A 21,503-nucleotide genomic window follows, 5' to 3' on the forward strand; every position below is an offset into this window, starting at 1 on the left:
ATATGAGATTGATCTGAAAATCAATGTCACACTATGGTAGCATACCTAGTATCTCATTAGGAAACCCATCTGCATACTCATGAAGGAGTGGGTGATTGTCAAGTGTCTTCGTACGACTCTCAGCCTCCTCAAGATCACTGACAAAGACTATAAACATATGACATCCCTTCCACACACTTTGCTTCAGCTAGCTAGTTGAGATCATCCAAAGTGAGATTGGTCTCTAGATCCCTAAAAGCTACACCTACCCACCTATGTGATTGACACAAAGCATCAACTTACATTGGTAATTGATATTCATCTGATGGGTGGATAACCAATCCATTTCCAACACAATTTCATACAATCCTAAAGGTAGGATGTGAAGATTGACTATGGTGGTGAAGGTATCCAAGTCCAAAACACATCCACTAACCAAGGAGTCTACAACCACTTTTGATCTTGTGGCTTACTCCACTTTACACCTATGAACCTGACATGTTGCCACTAGCCCACATCATTGAACAAGAGATGGTGAAATAAAAGAATCTGAAACACCTAAGTCAAATAATACTAAAGATGAAATTCCGTGCAATGTACTTGTAGCCTCGACTATGGTACTTTGGTGCTCAACTTGACAGTTATCAACTATCGCAAATACTTGATGGTTTCTACCTACATCTCCCATAGTAGGCTTTGACTTGGCTACACCTCTATTAGGTCCTAAGGAAGTTTTTGAAGGACATCTAATTGATTTATGGCCGAGCTAGCCACAAGAATAACATTCTTTTGCAAAGCTAGAACTGGGTCCACATCTACCCTGGGTAGCACTAGAAAATGGTGTGCTTTTCTTACTAGAGTTTTGTTGACTACTTTGAGGGGGGCGATTCTGCTACGAATTTTGGCCATGGATTTGATCATCTCCTTTCTTCCCCAAGGCACTTGAATTCTATCTACCCTTAGACCAATTTCCTCTTTGCCGATTTCCATAATGATGTCCACCCTGTGAGGGTGCTGATTGGCTTTGGCCCTTTCCTGAGGACTAAGAAATGTGTGCATCCTACCTTTAAGTCCATGCACTATGGTTCTGAGAACGTGATTTACTACTAAACCCCTTAGCCAAATTACTCTTCACAATCTGTGCCTTCTCTATAGTAAGGATAAGTGTCCTAGGTTGATGCATCTGAACCTTTCCAATGATAGAGTCCTTTAGACCTCAAAAAAAATGCTGAGTAAGAAGTATCCGATCATGGTTATAACATGAGTATTACCTGAGCTTAAAGAATCTAATCTCATAATGATCCACTTACATGTTCCCTTGTTTAATCTCATGGAACTCATCAACACGAGCCTACCAAAATTGAGGGGATAGGAACCTCTCATGGAATCTCTCCTCAAAGATCTCTTAGGTGAGATCTACTATACTGATCTAAAGTTTATGCCTCTCCATATTCCACCAAATAGATTTGTGGTCTCTTAGTTGCATGACAATACAATAGGCTCTCAAGTTGGTTGTGTACAAACACATGGGAAAACAATGTTTTATATCCAGTAACCAAAGTCTTAGCCCTGAGGCCACCTCCCTTACCATCATAATATGGCAGTTTAGACTGCTGAAGGGATTTCATAATGTCCAAATGGATGGAATCCTCACCATCATGGTCTCAATCTCCTTGATGGTGCCTTCTACCACTAGGTGGTGTATGAGAATGTTCATGCTCACATTCATCTTCCTCTCTATGATCTAACATATGGGAATTTCCATGACAAGATCCCTCTTCCTAACCACGGTCACATTGGTTTTCCTCTATACAAGGTCCCAACCGAGCTATAATCTCCTGTAGAAAAGGCATCAATGCCCCAATGCCACCTTGATCGTTGTTACCCTATTCTTCCCTACCATCTTGACATTCCTCCTCATGGTGTTCTTGTTCATGGTTATTCCTTTGGTTACTACCCTGATCAATAGGTCTACATGTAGGAGGCATCAATATGGAAGCAACAAGGTAAGATCAGAATCATATGTAACAATCATAAGAGGCACAAGCATAAACCATAATAAGATATCAAAATAAACAAGCATAAGATAACAATAAACACATTGAAAACAATATCATAATGGAAGCATAACACAGAGATTCCAATGTTGCAACATGGACTCTAATACCAAATGTAATGCCCCACCCAAAGATCCTTGGAGCAAGGATAAATAAAAGCTAAGACATTTAAAAAAAAAGAAGTATGGATGCACACGAAAATCAACATACAAGGATCATAAATATCACAACAGAAGACTAAATAAACATCTAAACACCAATGACCTCCAATTGCCATTATTGACCAAAAATGACAAAACTATAGCTGCGTAGTACTCTTCCAGTGTTGTACGATAGAACTCCAAGGGGTGTGTGATACTTTCCAGTATTGTACAATGGAATTCCCTTGGGCGTGTGATACTTTCTACTATCACTCAATGCTAAAGTACATTGCCCATGAATGCAAGAAACATTCCAATGAACATTCAAAAGGAAGAATAAGAGTTAAAACCTCCAAACCGATGAGTACCAGATCCAAAAATTGAGGCTTGGACACCTGAACACAAGCTTAGCAAGACATAAAGAAAACTAACCATCTAAACCATAGTAGTATAAGAAAACATGTGAAAAACAACATCGCAATAAACAAAAACAACTAAACTCTTGCATGGTTCCTCCCAACTATAATAGTATCATGAGACCTCAAAGGCCCTAGCCATCCCCCATGCATAACATCCCAAATTTCCAACTAGATAATTAGAGTTGTCTTATGAGGGCGCCACTACTACAACATAATAACATCATAAGAACAAGAAGATCTAACATGCTAAACCAATAAAGTAATAGGTTTTCCAACTAAGTAAATCACATTGTCTAACCATATGTTGAACATCATAAATAAGGAATGTGTCAAATAAATTAACATCATCTAAATGTGATATCCAAGCATTCTAATTAAAGCATAAATCACAGGAAACATACTCCAAAAACTTGAATATACCAAGTGAAACATCAAGCACCATTCACACTAGAATAATAGACCATCTTAGTACACTAATCCCCAGTAGTGGTATAGGTAGCTATGCCTCCCAACCAAATGAAACCCATAGGTCCACTCTAGCCATGCTGATGGAGATAAGGATCCAACCACAAAAACACATAAAACAAATGCCCATGGCTAACACTCATGCTAGGTAGTAAAGATGACTGAAACAAAGATCATGAGACAATGCAAGTACAATAGGTCCTAATTAGACACTCTATGGGTCAACTATGTAGGGACTCACTAGAGGGTAAATCACTTGGAATTAGGTAGCACAAGCTAGTATTATGCAACACCAACTCCCTCAAGGAGGCGCACACACTATGTCATCAAACTAAAACTAGGTGCCCACATATCCTTTTATTATCTTAAATTTATTACCTAGTAATTTATTTAGTAATCCCTTAATTAAAGCCTTCTTCACACCAACCTAGGAAAATAGTCACCAAGGTTACGATAAAAGCCCCTCCATGATGCTACCCTACCTTACCCATGCTTATCACATGATGAGTGCCGATAGGAAATGACATTCCCAACCCAACCCCAATGAACATAACTCCACTAATTACAACCAGGAGTTTGGATCTCATAAGCACCCAATAAATTCTCGTGCACATGCTCATGTGTGGGTACACTAACATCACAAATATCATAAAATAAGGGATGGATGAGAACACAAGCAAAATAACACTCAACCAAATACAAGCTTGGGAGTATAGATGCGACACACATCCCAATACAACATAAAAGTGCAACTATGGTCAAATTGACATCCTACAGATAATCAAAGTCCACGACCAAAATCATGCAAAGAAAACTTGAGAAAATTGGGCAGCACATAAATCGAGGTGAAAACTTAAAAAACCCAACATTGACAAAAATCAATGAAAATAAAATCCATTCACCTCAAGGATGAATAAGCCACAAAAATCCAATAAAAATTAGGTTTAGACACCATATGCAAAAAAAACCAGCATAATGGTGCTAAACCCCAAACTCTCATCCTGAAAATTAGGGAAACATTCATACCTAATCAACTGGGTAGAACTAGCAATAAAAAATGGAGGGGAACACTAGTTCTCAACCTCCTAACACACAACTACCAGAAATAGAAGCTAAAACAGAGCTAAAACATAAAAACATGAGAGTCCTACTTGACAACCAAAAGGGCAGAAATGAGAATCAACACAATAAAATAAATAAACTGTAGAAGTTGTCGAAAGTCATGACAATCCAAGGTCTCCCCAAGATAGATCCAACGAGACTGATCTCACGACAATCCCATGCCCATAGCTCCCATAGCATATAGAAACACAAATATTACAAAAGAGGATTTGGAAATTTGCTCTCAAATTCTATTTTCCAAAAGTGAGAAGTGAGGAATAAAATTTCTTTTTGGTTACTTATTCACTTTTCAAGTGAATAAAAGAATAGGGAAAATAACTAGGTCACCTAGTTAAACCCTAATTTGACACAAATGAAAATAGGCTATTCCAAGTAATTGAAATTCATCTATGACAAAGCCGTCGAGAATTAAAATTAATTAAAATTGTAAGAATTTGCCTTAGGGCAGAATTCACCCAAGACTAGGGAACTCAAACACAAGCACAATTGTAGACCAAAGAGAGAGTATGATTAGAATGATGATATATTCATTCAATATTCCACATCAAAGTAGACCATGAGTGCTTGCATATAAAGGCCTCTAGAGGGCTTCTAGAATGCATAGAAGTTAGCAACATGATATGTCATACAACCAAGCACATGTCCACCAGATATGAGTTATCCTCCATTAAGCACAGAAGTAAATGCAATGATGAGAAGATAAGCCTACAAAGATGTAGCATTCAAATTAATGTTGTAGACAACATATGCTAAAATGGGAGTGCGAATAACTGTGTTGTCTACATGAAAACTCAATGAATGATACAAACTCCAGTGTTGTAGACATCATGTGCTAAATTAGAGTTGCGTACTTTTGTGTTGTCAACATGAAAACTCATGAGAGTACACAAACTCCTAAGTGTCTCACCTAAATAAATAATAAAATAATGCATTAACCTAAGTAAACTTAAGTAAAGTGTAAATAGTAAATACTTATTTACACCAACACCCCCCCTTAAGTGAAACTTAGGGGAATACACTTAAGTTCACAAGAACTAGGATGAAATGCATAATGGGTCCCAGCTACTAGGCCATGTTAGGTAGCCATGTACATGATGAAATGCAATGTCTCATAAAGTGGAGAAAGAGGGAAAATCTCTTGGGAAAAACCCTCCCCCAAAAAGAGAGATGAAAAAACTAGATGCATGGATGGATGAAGTAATCAAGACCCCCCCATTATGACATACATCAAGTATATACAATAGAAAAATGTGAGAAGAGGAAGAGAGATAGGATAGGCTCCCCCCCCAAAGAAGAATGTCACTTAGTGATAGCTACTCCAATGTAGAAGCTGATCCAAGATTGTAGAATAGTGTTCCTCCCCTTTGGAATAAATAATACCCTAGGTAAAATTGAGATGCTTCCACTGTGTGTGGAAAGAATCCCAATGATCACCAATGTCTTTGAAATCTATTCAACTATCCCTATGAAGGATGAATGTAGAACCTATCTCAAAGAATGTATAGTCTCCTCAACTGATAAAGAGATCTCCTGCAACTGCTATACATAAGTATCCACAATCACATCAACCTGTGCAGATCGATCATGTAGAGAATGGACACGAGGGTCAAAGTGAGCTCTCACAAAAACTATAGAAGGATATTTTCCATCAAAGAGAAGATGTATATCATCAATGATGTCCCCTAAATTTGCTGAGTATGACTCCACAAAAAAACTTGAAATGTCTGCTATGTAGTCATCCTCTGTTGCTAGAGTTGGAAGACTGGGTGTACCTTTCTTTGCTAGACCTATCAATATGGTGATATATGCATGTGGACTATACTAATGTCATGACCTCTCATTGTAATTATCGATAGAACCCCATGTGTCTAAATCTATTGAAGTACTATCGTTGGTGTCACTATCAGTTTCCACTATGTATGAAGTGCAAAGAGGATTAGAGGACAAGCTTGGTGAACTTTCCTCAAAGTGAACATCCTTCTCCACAAAAAGTATCACGAGTCTCAGGATCCATAATTTTGTATGCCTTAGCATTTTCTTCATATCCTATGAAAGTACAAAGCCTTGGTGGTGGTGCCTTGCATCCCTTGGAAGATATGTTTGCCCATGCTGGATAATCGAAGACTTTGAAGTGACTCACAACTAGTTTTTTGCCACACCATGCCTCAAAAGGAGTCTTACCATCTAAGTAATTATGAGGAGACCTACTAAGTATGTGAGTAGCACTACTGATAGCTTCAACTTCAAGTGTTGGATCTAGAGACTTGGCTTGTATCATGCAACTTTCCATAGACTTAAGAGTCCAGATCCTCAATGTTGCAACATCTGTCTTGTGCAGACTGAATGCTAGTGGATTTTGAAGATCAATTCTCTCAAGTTTACAAAAGTCTTTAAGTCTTTTGTTCACATATCTACTTTCATTGTCCATCCTTAGAACTTTGATGGCTTTCCTTGATTTCTATTCAACATGAGTCTTGAAGGCTAGAAACTTGTCCAATACTTCATTCTTGTTATGAAGAAAGTAGACCAATCATCAATGAAAGTAAGTATGTAGTGACCCTGGTTGATTGATGTCACTCCAAAAGGACCTGCTAGTACCATGTGAACCAATTGAGGAACAACTGGTGCTCTTGAAGACTTCCCTTTATGTAACTTCTCCTCTAGATGCATATCCATTAAACCTATTGAACATTCATCTTGGGAAAAATTGATTATAGGTAAACCTTTAGCCATTTTGTTTGAGCAAAGTTGTTGAAGATAGCGAAAGGCTAGATGACTAAACCACTCATGTCATAATTGCATTTGAGAATTGGATTGAGTCAACAAGGCTTGTGAAGGAGACTTGTGCACAAAGTGGGAGAAATAATACAACCTTTTATCATGATTAACTTTCCCCACTGCAACCACTGAATCATCTTTTAGATTGTGCACCTTTAATGAGTCAGGAAGGAACATAGCTTTATGACCATCTCCAAGGTGAGTGATTTGGTAAATTGAGAGGAGATTAGAACTTAGGTTTGGAACATAGAGAACATCCTTGAACTCTCCATTTTCCATCTCCACATTTCCTTTCCCTTCAACTTCAATTTTTGTATCATCTCCCACAAAGATGTGTAGTACCTTGGACTGCTTCATTGAAGAAAAATCCTCCTTTGAAGAACCCATATGATATGAGGCACATGAGTCAAGAATCCATTCCTTTGAAAAACTCAAATTTTCCATGAGTGCTTGCCCTTTGCCCTTTGAATTTGAAGAAGATTCTTTCTCCTTGTAAGCATTAGGAAATGGAACATTATGTTTCTTCATGATGTTGGTCAACTCATCAATCTTTTTATGATAACACTCATGTTCTTCATGACCCAATTTCTTGCAATAAGCACACTTTTTCTTGTCCTTGTTATTGTCCCCCTTCTTATTTGAATTCAAAGACTTGCCTTGTTGATTGGATTGTGGCGTTGTCTTTTCTACATCTTTTGATTTATTCTTCCACTTCTTATTCTTGCCCTTTCCTTTATTTGAAGATTGAGAAGCTTGTTGGGTAAAATTGAGGTTCAACTTGATGGTATATGATCGAATCAACAATACCCTAAGAATGTCAATTTGAGATTTATAAACTCATGAGAGATATAATGACAGTTTGCACAAGGGGTGAAAATAATAAATCAAGAGGTTTATGAATGTAAATTACTACTTGCTAATAAATTGATCTATCCAAATTACCACACATCTAAGATTACTTTTGCAAATGGATTATAATCTAAAGTTTTAATTCCTATTAACACACCTCTAAACAATTAAACACAATGTCTTTATGAATGCTATTGCAAAGTTTTGTCCAATTAAAAGTTGGTTTAATTAAGAGTTTTAATCTACTTAGATTGCTACAGAAGATTTAGTGGTGGTAGGAGGTTGTTTACAACAAATTGGTTCTAAATACAGAGTGTAGCAGGAAGTATGATAAGTGGTGATAGAGAGTATTATGAATAATGACAGGAAGTTATGAGTATTATGCATATTACAGGTCAATAACTAGATGGATGTGGTAGAAAGAATGTAGTAGACAATATTATGAGTATTATGGTTTAATACATGGGTGGATGTGGTAGGAAGAATGCAATAGACAGTATTTTGTAATAGATTTCTGTAGCAACAAAATAATGATATTTAGTAGACAATTTCTTCATAAGACTATCACAACCAATTACTTCATCAGACAATTGAATCCTTGATCAATAACAAGCTTTGTATAGATTTAATTAACAAACATATATACAACAAACTTCTTATAAATGCACACAATCAATTCAATCTGTAAAGAGCACACAAAACCAATTAATACTGAAATACTCACAAAACAAACTACAGTAATCTCACCAAGTTTCCTGAGAGGGGACCCTCCTCTGGTTTGCAAGGTGAGAGATGTTCTAAAACCAGTTACTACTAGAACACCATGCTCTTAATAATAAACTTTGGAGATAAAATAAAAAAAGTGTTTTCATATATCAAGTCTATATTGTTTTTCGATTCACAATTGTTTATATAGTCTTAAAATGTTTAACCATATTGATAACTAAACTAGAATGGCCGATGGCCTAATCCCTAAACATAGATAATGATTTGTTTTGGTCATTGGCCACACATAACAGATTACAAAAAAACTTGGCCTAGATATCATATGACCCAAAACTGATCTGTTTAAACATTCATAACTACTTGCCCAAAATAGCATAACAAAATTATAGCTTTCAAACTGCTCCTCCAACTAATTGACTGGTTCCATACTCTCGCATCCTTAGTTCTTGTAGTAGAATGAGTCAAGGTCTATCATTATTTATGCATTAACCATCCATTCTTCAAGAAATATTTTAAACCTTAAGACTTTATTAAATGCATTATATTCCTTAATAATTAATGGCATGATAGGGGTTAGGGCAGGCTTAAGACAAGGCAAAAATTTATAAAGAATGTACAAAAACAAAGCAATTTTCACACCCATTATTCCCCCCAGCTAAAAGGCTTTGCATGTCCTCATGCAAATAAGGTGATTGGTTGGATCCAATAGGTTTGACATTCAATATCTATATATTCTCTTCAACTCTAGTTGCAGCAGTGGCTCCATTTTCCCGAGAAACAAGTGCTTGCAATTGCAACTGTAGCTGCTGATTGGATTGTTGGAGTTGAGTGACAATCTACCATAATTGTGCATTAGAGAAAAGTGGCATACCCTATTTTGCATCAAGAACTCCATGAAGTCCTCCCATTCCTGTAGCAATTGGAGTGAAGTCACTCTGAACTGTAAGAGTGACAGGGGGTGTATTACTATTGGCATTAACCATTGCAAGGGTATATTCATGAAGAGGATGCTCACTTTGTGTACCTTGGTAAAGAACCATATCAATATTAGTGGTTGGATGTTCCTTTATTACATCCTTATCTTGTTGAGTACTTCCCTCATGAGAAACAAGGCATATCTCTTCAGTTGTTTGATGAACATCTTCCTATGATTTTTCAATATCAGGATTCCCTTGTTGATTTCCTGTAATGTCCTCCTCTTCATTAATCTAAATATTCATGTCACATAGTGGAGCCTCTTCCCTAATCTCTTCACTAATTTCTTCACCCAATTGAGTAATATTCTCATAGTCTTCCATTTCTTCCTCATCACTTTGTTCAAGGGTTTCCTCTTCTTCTAAAATTAAATGATCAATAAGGTCTTCTTTTTGTTGTTTTTTCTTTTTATTCCTATGCTATTGGCTTCTCAACCTCCTTAAAAGCTGGGCATTCTTTATCTGTGGTTCTTTTGTACCCAGAATTTCCATGTCACATACAAATCCTACTATTTCTGCTAATCCCTGCAACCTATCAGGGGTATGTTGCTTCTGTCAAGTGACCATAGGATGTGGGCTAGGTTTTTCGGTTTCACTTCCCATTTTCTTTTTGGGTTTTAGGGCTTTTTCTTTTAGTAGGCTTAGAGGTTTCAAACGTCGCTTCTTAGAAGGGCCAACTTTGAGGGTATTATCAATGATAGGAAGTTGAGGGTCTTCTATATGGGTTTGGTTAACAAATGCATCCCATTCTAGAACAAGTTGAGCCAAATGAAGATTATGGTCAATAATGAGCTTAATTAATCCATGGTGAGCCAAGGAATCCACATGACCCCGATTATATTGGTCACAAGACCACCTTAAGGAGTAGAAGAGGTAATATGGAAGATTAACAAGAACACCATATCATAAATGTCACATGAGGTGGAAATGGTGGGCAAATACATACTTGTAGCATCCTTCATAGGTGATATAATGAATCAAAATTTTTGCAACAACATCCCATGGCTCCAAAAGAGATTTTCACGCTACTCCTTGCCCTTGGATGTTCCCAACTGATTCTCCTCACTAAAGAAACTACTTTTTATGGGGCTTTAAATCTATAACCCTTGATGATGGATTAGGAAAGAAATGGTCACCAATTTGGGGTAGATCGATGACCTTTGCAATAATCTACAAATTCAAAGGAAACTGTGGTCCCCAAATCATAACATGGGTTCCTTGAAATCCCATAGTAAACTTTGCGGCTATGGTTGAATCAAATCCACACAAACATTTAAATAAATTCATCCAACTAGCATGAGCAAAAATTTTCAAGGCTTCCTCATCGACTTTTAACTTATCTAAGGACTCTGGTTCAAAGCAAAGATGTTTTCCCGCCATGACGACAAGTGATAGAGTTTGAACAAGTTTAACACAGTAGGAAACAAGCAAAAAGCAATGGCAAAAATGAGAAGAAGTATGAAATTATTTCAGCAATAGAGAAATGAGGACGATGCCATCAAAATTAGTAATAATGGCAAGGTAAGCTTAATTAATTTTAGGGACAAAAAGAACTTTTGTAGAAGTGACCTGGTGTAGAACCCACAAATGTTTAATAATGGGAAGGTGAGTGTAATTAGTATTGTGGAAATGATGACCCAAAAGGACTTATATGGAAATGATGACCTGGAATAAAGCGCCCCCCCCCCCCCCCCCCCCCCTCCACAACTTAAGCGGCTGATCCATCCCAGTCATGCCAAGTAATCATCAAAGGAAAAAGAAAAACATGAAATAAAGCATAAGGTAAGAGAATACTTCTTGAAGTGGTGATAGCGATGAAGGAGGATCTGAAGACATCAAGAAATTCAACAAGATTGCCCATCAAGGAAAGTAAAGGGCCACCAACTGCAAGGCACATGAGGAAGAAATAATATCCACAACAAAAAGATATTGGCAGCAAAAAGATTTGCAAATAAATGGGCATCAAAGCGTAGAGACACGTGGCAGTGTAGCCTAGGAAAAGAGTCAAAGTGACAGGAGGGCCACGAGTAAGGAACACCAAGAGAAGGACAACAGGAACAAAGAGACCTCCTATCATAACCATTAGAGTTCATTGCTTGGAAGTCTATTTTCTGTGTTTTTTATTTTTATTTTTATTGTTATTCATTTATGTACATATGACACTAGAGCACTGAAAAATCAATTTTCAATCAAGTGTCACCTGGAAGCGCTAGCGAACTAGTTTTCACTACCAGAGAGTTTGACAACTACAAGCCATTGAACTACCTAGTTTTCAATAGATAGTTGGCCAACAATGCCAAAGACTAGTTTTTATTGTTCAATCTTTATATATATAAAATTATAGATATATTTTATCAATGTTGAAGGAGACCAAAGGGAACCATGGTAAGTTCCTTAGCAAGTTCTAGAAAGAAAGCTTCCTTTGAGAGAGGCTTCTTATATAACTTCAATCGATGACCATTATCGAGGAGCTTGCAACGTTCAGAGTCTATAGTGTAGAGCTGAACTACACCATTGTCATATACATGCTCAATTTCGTAAGGTCTGAGCCATCTTGTATGAAACTTACCTTTAAAATCCTAGAATTAGGAGTCGTACAGAAGTGCCCAATTGCCAAGCTAGAAAAAATGCTGACGAATGTGTTTGTCATGCCACAGTGCTTGTTTATTTTGAACAAGTTTAGTATGAAGAAGTGCTTCTTGATGTAACTCATCAAGGGAGTGGAGTTGTGTTAGGTGTTCCTTTTGAGCAGTAGAGAGACTCAATCTGAGTTGAAGTGCAGTTCAAAGGGTCTTAATCTCAAACTTAATGGGAAGTACAACCTTCTTACCATAAACCAATTCATAAAGGGTTAGACCAGTGGTGGTCTTCCACATAGTACGATAGGTCCACATGACTTCAAGAAGTCATGTGACCCAATCACACTTATGAAGTGCAAAAGTTTTAGTAAGAACATTCTCCAGTTCCCAATTAGTTACCTCAATATGTCCATTGGCTTGAGGATGATAGGGTAATGATTTTTTGTGGTGAATTTCATATTCTTTGATTAATGTAGCAATGAGGTCTGAAGTGAATTGAGGTCCTTGATCAGTAGTAATCTCACGTGGAACACCAAAATGAGTGAAAATCTCAGAATATAGGAATTCAATAATTTTGGTATCTCGAGCATGCTTAAGCACAACCACCTCAACCCACTTTGTGACATTATCTATGCAAATGAGAATATATTCCTTATTTTTGGAAGGTGGGTTGATAGGTCCAACAAAATTGAGACCCCATTTTTCAAAAGGTTCAATAGAGAGCTAAGGGTGAAGTGGCATTTCATTTGATTGTGTAGGATGACCCATGCATTGGCACTGGTCACAATGTTGAATATAATTCTTGCAATCCTTATGGAGCATAGGCTAGTAATATCCTAGAGTCAGAATCAAAATCTTTTGAGCAGTTTGTTGATAGTAAAGTGTCTACCACAAGGTTTAGAATGACAGGCATGGAGAATATCAAAGATGTCTTCCTCAGGAATATATCGACACATGATGTTATCAATGCCGGTATGAAATAGAAGACCATTGATCCAAGTATATTGTTCGCTGAGGCCCACCAACTTACGATGCTCACGAGGAGAGTAGTGTGGTGGAAACTTGTATGTAACCAAATAGTTGGCAATGTTGGCATACCATGGAATTTTGGCAAAAATTGTAAAGAAGTGTTCATTCGAGAATGAGTCATCAACAAGAACAACTTCATTGTTAGACTGCTGTAACCAGGACGAGAAATCTGCAACCATATTTTCTCGATTAGGCTTATCAAGTATAGTGACATCAAATTCTTGTAATAAAAGCATCCACCTAATAACCCTACCAGTTACTACAGGTTTATTTATCAAAAACCAAATTGTTGAGTAATCATTATGAACAAACACCTTATAACTAGTAATATAGTGCTAAAACTTATTAATAGCATAAACAACAGCTAAAAATTCTTTTTTAGTTACTGTATAGTTTACCTTGGTACCAGTGAATTTCTTGCTAACATAGTAGATTGAATACAAGAGGTTGTCTTTTTTTTGTCCAAGAACTACTCCCATTGAAAAATCTGAAGCATCAGTGTGAATATGGAATGGTAATTCCCAATTAGGACCTCTAAGAACAAGAGTAGTTACTAGCTTGGTCTTAATGGTTTCAAAGGCTTCTTGACATCCAGGGGTCCAAGTTAAAACAACATCTTTAGCTAACAAAGCAAATAAAGGAGAAGCAATCTTATTGAAGTTTTGAATAAATCTCTTGTAGTATCTGACATGACCAAGGAAACTCTAAACATATTTTTGTGTTGAAGGTGTGGGAAGGTCTTGAATTACTTGGATATTTTTGGGATCAACTTGTATACCTTTTGATGAGATTAAATATCCTAAAACAATTCCCTCTATCATCAACATATGACATTTCTCATGGCTTAGAGACAAATTAGTGTCAATACATAGATGGAGCATTTTCTCCAAGTTATTCTTAGCTGCATCAAAGGTATTTCCATGAACAATAAAATCATCCATATAAACTTCTACACAATCATTAACTAGATTAGCAAAGATGCTTAATACTGCACATTGGAATGTCGTAGGGGCATTGCATAACCCAAAAGGAAGAACATTGTATGCAAAGGTTCCCCATGGACAAGTAAAGGTAGTTTTGTCCTGACCTTCTGGGGCAATGCGAATCTGATTGTACCCACTGAATCCATCCAAGAAGGAGAATAATCGCTTCCCTGAAAGAGTATCCAACACTTGATCAATAAAGGGTAATGGAAAATGATCCTTCTTAGTAGCCTTATTTAGAGCTCGATAATCAACACAAATACGCCACTTACCATTTTTATTTGGAACAACAACCAAAGGAGATACCCACCTGCTATCTGAAATTGGATAAATGAAACCAACATTCAAGAGTTTTTGGAGTTCTTCTTTGAGAATATCATGCAAGGTAGGATTGAATCTACATTGTGGTTTTTGAACTGGGCAACTTCCTTCGTCAATGTAAATGTGATGGGTACAAGTGTCAGGATGAATACCTCACATGTCTTAATACTCCCATGCAAATGCATCTTTATGTTCTTTAAACATACTTATGAGATCTTTAACCTGAGCTGGTGTTAACTGTGGATTAATATTAAGGGTATGCCTAGGTAGGATCTCCATAGGTTTTGATGAAGTAGGAGCACTAGGGAGGGGTTTTGATGATATTTCTAGTTTTTCCAAGGACAATAATGGACTATACAAACATTGATTTGGTAGAAGTTGATGTAATGTGAGGAAGTGTTGAATAGATCGAGGATTGCCAACTAAAGGAAAATTCCCAAAAGGATAATCAACAGTCACATGAGAGGGGAAAACCATAGTTTTTAGGATATCATTAGACTCATACCTATTCTGAAGAAAGTTTACTAAAATGGCCTATCAATTGGGTCTTCAAAATACTATACTTGCCTAATGGTAAGGACTGGAACATAATCATCTAAATGACTGCCAATCCATGTTGGGTCCTCGGTGTCCAATAATGGTTGAGCTAGAGGATATAAGGTCAGCTCTTTTGTTTGCTAACCAAGGTCTTCCAAGAATGAGAGGATATCCCCCCCAACTTAGCTTTGGGCTTAAGGATCATAAAATTGATTGGATAATCCCAACTATCAATGGAAAGAATGACATCTTCTACAACTTTTGGTCTGACTAAGGATTGATCAGCCATTTGAAGCACTGTAGGAGTAGGTCTAAGTCCCTTTAAGGATAATTTTATTTTTGTTTCATTTGTCATTACATTTATGGCAACACCTAAATCCACAAGTGTATTAAGAATAATAATTGTACCAATACTTACCTCGATGATAGGACTACCAGAATCTGCATATTTTGGAATGTTGATATCTCCCAACATTAATTCTACTAATTGTCCAATAACTTGAACAATTTTTGGATCCTTCTTTTTCTATTGTCAGGTACATAATTCCCTTATCATCTTTTTGTATACTGGCACATCCTTAAGAGCCCACAAAAGAGGAATTTTGATGCTAACATTGCGTAATTCATTTAAAATGTCAAACTCAGAATGTGCTAGTTCTTTAAGCTCTGGCTTATGAATGAATCAATTGGGAAAGGGAGGTTCTTTTTTTGACTCCTCTTTAGGTTCATCTGGTACCTCTGTGATAGTAGGTCCTTTAAGAGCCTTCCTAGATCTAAGGTGTACACTATCCAACTCAATTGTGTTAATAGGGTAGGTAGGAAAATTAGCCATCTCACTATGATAGAGTGGTTGAGGAGGCTTATTGTTAGGATTTGGATTTGGTTGAGTTGGCATGGATGTGGGTTTAGGTAGTTGTGGTGGATTTGAAGGCAGATTCAAAGAAGATGGAGGTATGGGAGGAAGAAATTGTTGAGGTTGTTGATAGGTACTTATTAGTGGTGGTGGAGGAAAGGGCTGTTGTGGAAGATAGGGTTGCATATAAGGTTGTGAAGGTAGATACGATGATTATAGAGGCAGATACAAAGGTTGCAACCTCCATGTTTGATGCCATGGTTGTGTACTAGGCTGAAAATTTTGAGGCCATTGTTGATAAGGTTGGGGTTGTTGATAACCTCCATACCATGGACCTTGATTAGAGAATTGCTGAGGTGGTCCAAAAAAATATTCACTGGAGAACCCTCTAGGTAAAAACTAGTGTCATGGAACCAATTAGTAAACTAGCTCTTTAGTATATTCCATAGGAATTATTCCTTCAGGAAGAGGTCATAGCGTTGAAGTCTTACTAGCTTCCTTGAGTGATACTACATGAGTTCAATTATAAGGGCAATTTTCTAGTCCATGCTTTTTATGACAAGTTGGACAATATACTGCCAAGGCCTTTTTACCTACGAGAATACAACATGTCAATTTATTTTCCCATATGATTTAATAAGTCAGTTTTAAGATCTTCAAGTAAATTACCAATTTCACGCTTAGAGATACCTGATGTATTACCCATGGTGGAGAACTTACTTGAATTCTTGTGAATAGATCGATGAGACCATGAATAATTCCTACATGTATCACAAATATCTTCAAAGGATATTTTAGAAATATCACCCTTTCCAATCAAATTTAAGGCATCCATGGTTTCATAGTGAATCCCTCTTAAGAAAAGCATCTTGATAGTTTTTGAAGTTAAATAAGGACATCTTGAACATTGTAAGCTAAAGGCAAAATGTTCCAAGAAATCTTCAATTGACTCTTCTTCTCATTGAGTCATGTGAAAGATTTCATCCCATACTTCTTTGGTCTTACAGTACTCCTGATATTTTGCTAGAAAAGCATCTTTCATTTGGTTCCATGTTCTAATGTCCCTAAGACTCATAAACCATCATAATGCAACATATTTCAAGGTGGTTGGAAAGAGCTTTAGTTTTTGTGCATCACTTTGATAATCATAGCTATAACAAAGGACATCAAATTCAAATAGGAACATATTAGGATCCTTGCAAGTTGACCCTCTAAATATGGGAAGTGTTGAGTAAGGGATGTTTTTCATAGGGGCATCATCCTTAGGAGGCTGAATAGGAAACTCAAAGGCTGTATTACGTTAAACAATTGCATTCCTATTGTTTCTAGCATTACTTCCTCCTACATTTTTGTTTTCGACATTGTCATCCATGAATTCTTCCAGAACTTTGGTTGCCCAAGGTGTAAAATATGTTTTAAAGGGTTGTTCTCGAGGTTTTGGAGGCTTACTACACCTGATTTCGAATGACTTTTTGAACTATTCAAAAATTTCAGAAGGTGTAGTAGGAGAGGTGGATTGAGAAGATGGCTGGATTTTAACTTTGTCACTTGGTTTGATTTCAATGGTTGATGAATTTTTCTCTTTTTGTGGTTTTTGAATTTTTGAACTACCTACGAATTCCTTCTTAAAAAATCTACCTTGACTATCTCTAAGCCTATTCATGCACCTAAATGATTTACTGTAGTGGAAACCAAAGGTACTATCCTAAGCAAGGTGGACAATTGCTCAACACTTCTCAAGGGCTAACTATTCCTATCTTGAACTATTATAGTTTCACACCTTTAATATCTCTCACCAGCAACGATGCCAAAAATGTTGGGTAAAACTGAGGTTCAACTTGATGGTATATGATCGAATCAACAATACCCTAAGAATGCCAATATGGGATTCATAAACTCATGAGAGATATAATGGCTATTTGTACAAGGGGTGAAAAAAATAAATCAAGAGGTTTATGAATGCAAATTACTACTTGCTAATAAATTGATCTATCCAAATTACCACACATCTAAGATTACTTTTGCAAATGGATTATAATCTAAAGTTTGAATTCCTATTAACACACCTCTAAATAATTAAACATAATGTCTTTACGAATGCTATTTCAAAGTTTTTTCGGATAACAAGTTGGTTTAATTAAGAGTTGTATTCTACTTAGATTGTGACAGAAGATTTAGTGGTAGTAGGAGGTTGTTTACAACAAACTATTTCTAAATACAGAGTGCAGTAGGAAGTATGATAAGTGGTCACAGAGAGTATTATGAATAGTGACATGAAGTTATGAGTATTATGCATATTACAGTTCAATAACTAGATGGATGCAGTAGAAAGAATGCAACAAACAATATTATGAGTATTATGGTTTAATACATGGGTGGATGCGCTAGGAAGAATGCAACAGACAATATTCTGTAATAGATTTATGCAACAATAGAATAATGATATATAGTAGACAATTTCTTTATAAGACTGTCACAACCAATTACTTCATCAGACGATTGAATCCTTGATCAACAACAAGCTTTGTATAGATTTAATTAACAAACATATGTACAACAAACTTCTTATAAATGCACACAGTCAATTCAATCTATAAAGAACACATGAAATCAATTAATACTAAAATACTCACAAAAAAAAACTATAGTAATCTCACCAAGTTTCCCAAGAGGGGGCCCTCATCTAATTCACAAGGTGAGAGATGTTCTAAAACTAGTTGCTACTAGAACACCGTGCTCTTAATATTAAACTTCAGAGATAATATAAATAGAGTGTTTTCATATATCAATTCTATATTGTCTTTCAATTCAAAATTTCTTATATAGTCTTAAAATGTTTAACCATATTGATAACTAAAATAGAATGGCCAATGGCCTAATCCCTAAACATAGATAATGATTTGTTTTGGCCGCTGGCCATACATAACAGATTACAAAACAACTTGGCTAAGATAACATACGGCCCAAAATTGATCTGTTTAAACATTTAGAACTACTTGCCCAAAATAGCATAGCAAAATTATAGCTTTCAAATTGCTCCTCCAACTAATTGGCTGGCTCCATACTCTCGCATCCTTAGTTCTTGTAGCAGAATGAGTCAAAGTGTATCATTATTTATGCATTAACCATCCATTCTTCAAGAAATATTTTAAACCTTAAGACTTTATTAAATGCATTATATTCCTTAATAATTAATAGCATAATAGGGGTTAAGACAGGCTTAAGACAAGGCAAAAATGTATAAAGAATGTACAAAAATAAAGTAATTTGCACACCCATCATAGTTGAATGTTGAGAACCCTCATTATTGGCCACAAATGCCTTAGACTTTGGCAAATTGAGAATCCCCATTGGTTTCAACTTCTTTTCTTCTTTATCCAATAGATCAACATAATCATCAAAAGAGACTTTCTGATAGGCAAACTCTAATGTAGTATTTGAGGTGTTATAAGTAGAAACAAATGTGGAGTACTTATATGATAGCTTGTCATGTATGAGATGTATCAATCTGTCATCTTTGATAGGACTACCATAATTAGTAAGCTTTGTCCTTAGTTCATTCACCTAAATGATGAAATCCTGTATGGAATCAAATGACTTAGGATCTAAGGAGGCAAGCTCATCTTCAATTTTGAAAACATCCTCTTCAAACACTTTACCATATAGGTTTTGGAGGATATCCCAAGCTTCCTTGGATGTACGAGACTTTTGAATCTGATACATGATCTACTCATCAATCCCCAAAAAAAATCACCTAGGGCTTTCCTATCCATTGCTTGCCATTTAGTAATTGCACTAGTAGATACTTGATCACTTGTTGGTTTAGGAAGCATACCATCTACATATTGAGAAAGTTCTTTATGCATTAAATGACACCACATTTTAATGGACCATGTAGCATACTTATGTGGAGTTGATTTTGGAAACTTAAAATGGCCCACGATGCAAAAAAATGAAAGAAAACTATAGAAAAGAGGAACACAACACTAGGAACACCCCCCCTTTTCACTAAATCAAGAAAAATTGCTTTTGGGTAGTGCAATTACAATGGCCACTTGCCAATTTTGGCCTTCATGAACTTTTGATTTTTCTTTTTACAACCTCCTTATGGAGTTCAAAATGGAGCATTATAATGTATCTCAGATATACAACAATCCTGAAGATATATCAAAGTATTACAATGCAAAAAAGGACCTAATTATGAAAGTGACACTTTTGTCCACACAACCCTATAATTTGGTTGTAGATCTAGAAAGTAGATGAAAAATAACACAGTTTCAAAAAAATAGAACCTATTTTCATGTCTAGATGAGCTTGTACGAAGCATTTGAAGTTGCAAAATACAGGATTGAACAGGTACAGTCACCAAAAGACATAATTTTTGACAAATCCATGCACCAAAACTAGAAAAGAATTGCACCACTGAAAAGTTTAGGAAGTTCTACCTAATTAAAAAAAAATCACACCTGATTTGGAGTTCGGATGACTGAGATATGGCCTCCTAAAGTCAAACTATAAAATCAAAAATCAATCTAGAGAGGGGTTGCATTAGCAAAAGATAGGGTTAAATTTGATGGTCATTTGATCGTCACAATAGTTAAAATTTATCCTAGAATGATGGTCAGACGATCGCCAAATTTTGGCTAGTAGATTGATAATGTCAGTGACTCTAAGCCCTGCGATGACATCAACATGATGCTATGATGATGCCAACATCATAAAAAATTGTACGACATATGGATGATACTATACAAAAAAGTCCAATGTGTCTATTATGATCATCAACTGACTGGGTGTACAGATTCGCTAACTAGGATGACAACATGTTACTTATGTGGCAAGGATGAGTGTATAGGGTGATGTGGACGAAGCACAATGTTTCTAGAAGTAGGGGATTCCATGTGTCCTATGGTTATTTTTTGATGATTGGACACATAACTATCATGTGTCTCAGGGAGCAAGCAGTGCCAAAGATTCAAAACGTAGTGATTCCAGTGTCGAATGACTGTGTTTGGCATCGGAGAAAAAAATTAGTTGCCAAAAATTTGGTGGTTTAGTCCCACATGGATTATGGGATAGACCACACTATTGTATAAAATAACCACTGCATAGTGTTAACTCAAACAAGCTATCGCCAGTTGAATTGGGCATGCTAGAATTTGGAGAGTGGGTCACCGGGGTATTGTGCCTTGCTTGGTTGAAAATTTGTGTGCCCGCTTTCAGTTGTTGTTCAGTGGTATAGATGCTAGATTTAATTGCAAATGCCTACCAAATATAATATTCCCTAAAATAATAGAATAGTCCTTCCAAATTTCAAGGTTGGGGTGTGACTACCTAGTTCTGCAAAAAAAATTTCTTTGCTAGCTTGACTAGGCAAAACGATTTCAAAAACAAAAATTTGAAAAATTAGAGAATTATCAGATCTAAAAAACAATTAAATAGATTTGAAAATGACCATACCCAGTTCACAAATTAGTGCCTTTAGGTGTTAGTTTACAATTTTTTTTGCCTTACGATCAACTTTAGCCCAACATAGGCAAATTTATAGTTGATCCTTACCGAATCGACGTTTTGGATGTAATGGTGAGGTCAAATTTGGCTTTTGATGCTCCCAATTTCTACAGATTCTCTAGATTTGGGTCAAGGTGCTAAAGCATGAACGATCTTGAATGGCTATGTGTAGAGTATCTCC

This window comes from Cupressus sempervirens, chromosome 8 (genome assembly GCF_028749045.1).
Source record: "Cupressus sempervirens isolate cs-2001-9-10 chromosome 8, ASM2874904v1, whole genome shotgun sequence".
Taxonomy (NCBI): Eukaryota; Viridiplantae; Streptophyta; class Pinopsida; order Cupressales; family Cupressaceae; genus Cupressus; species Cupressus sempervirens.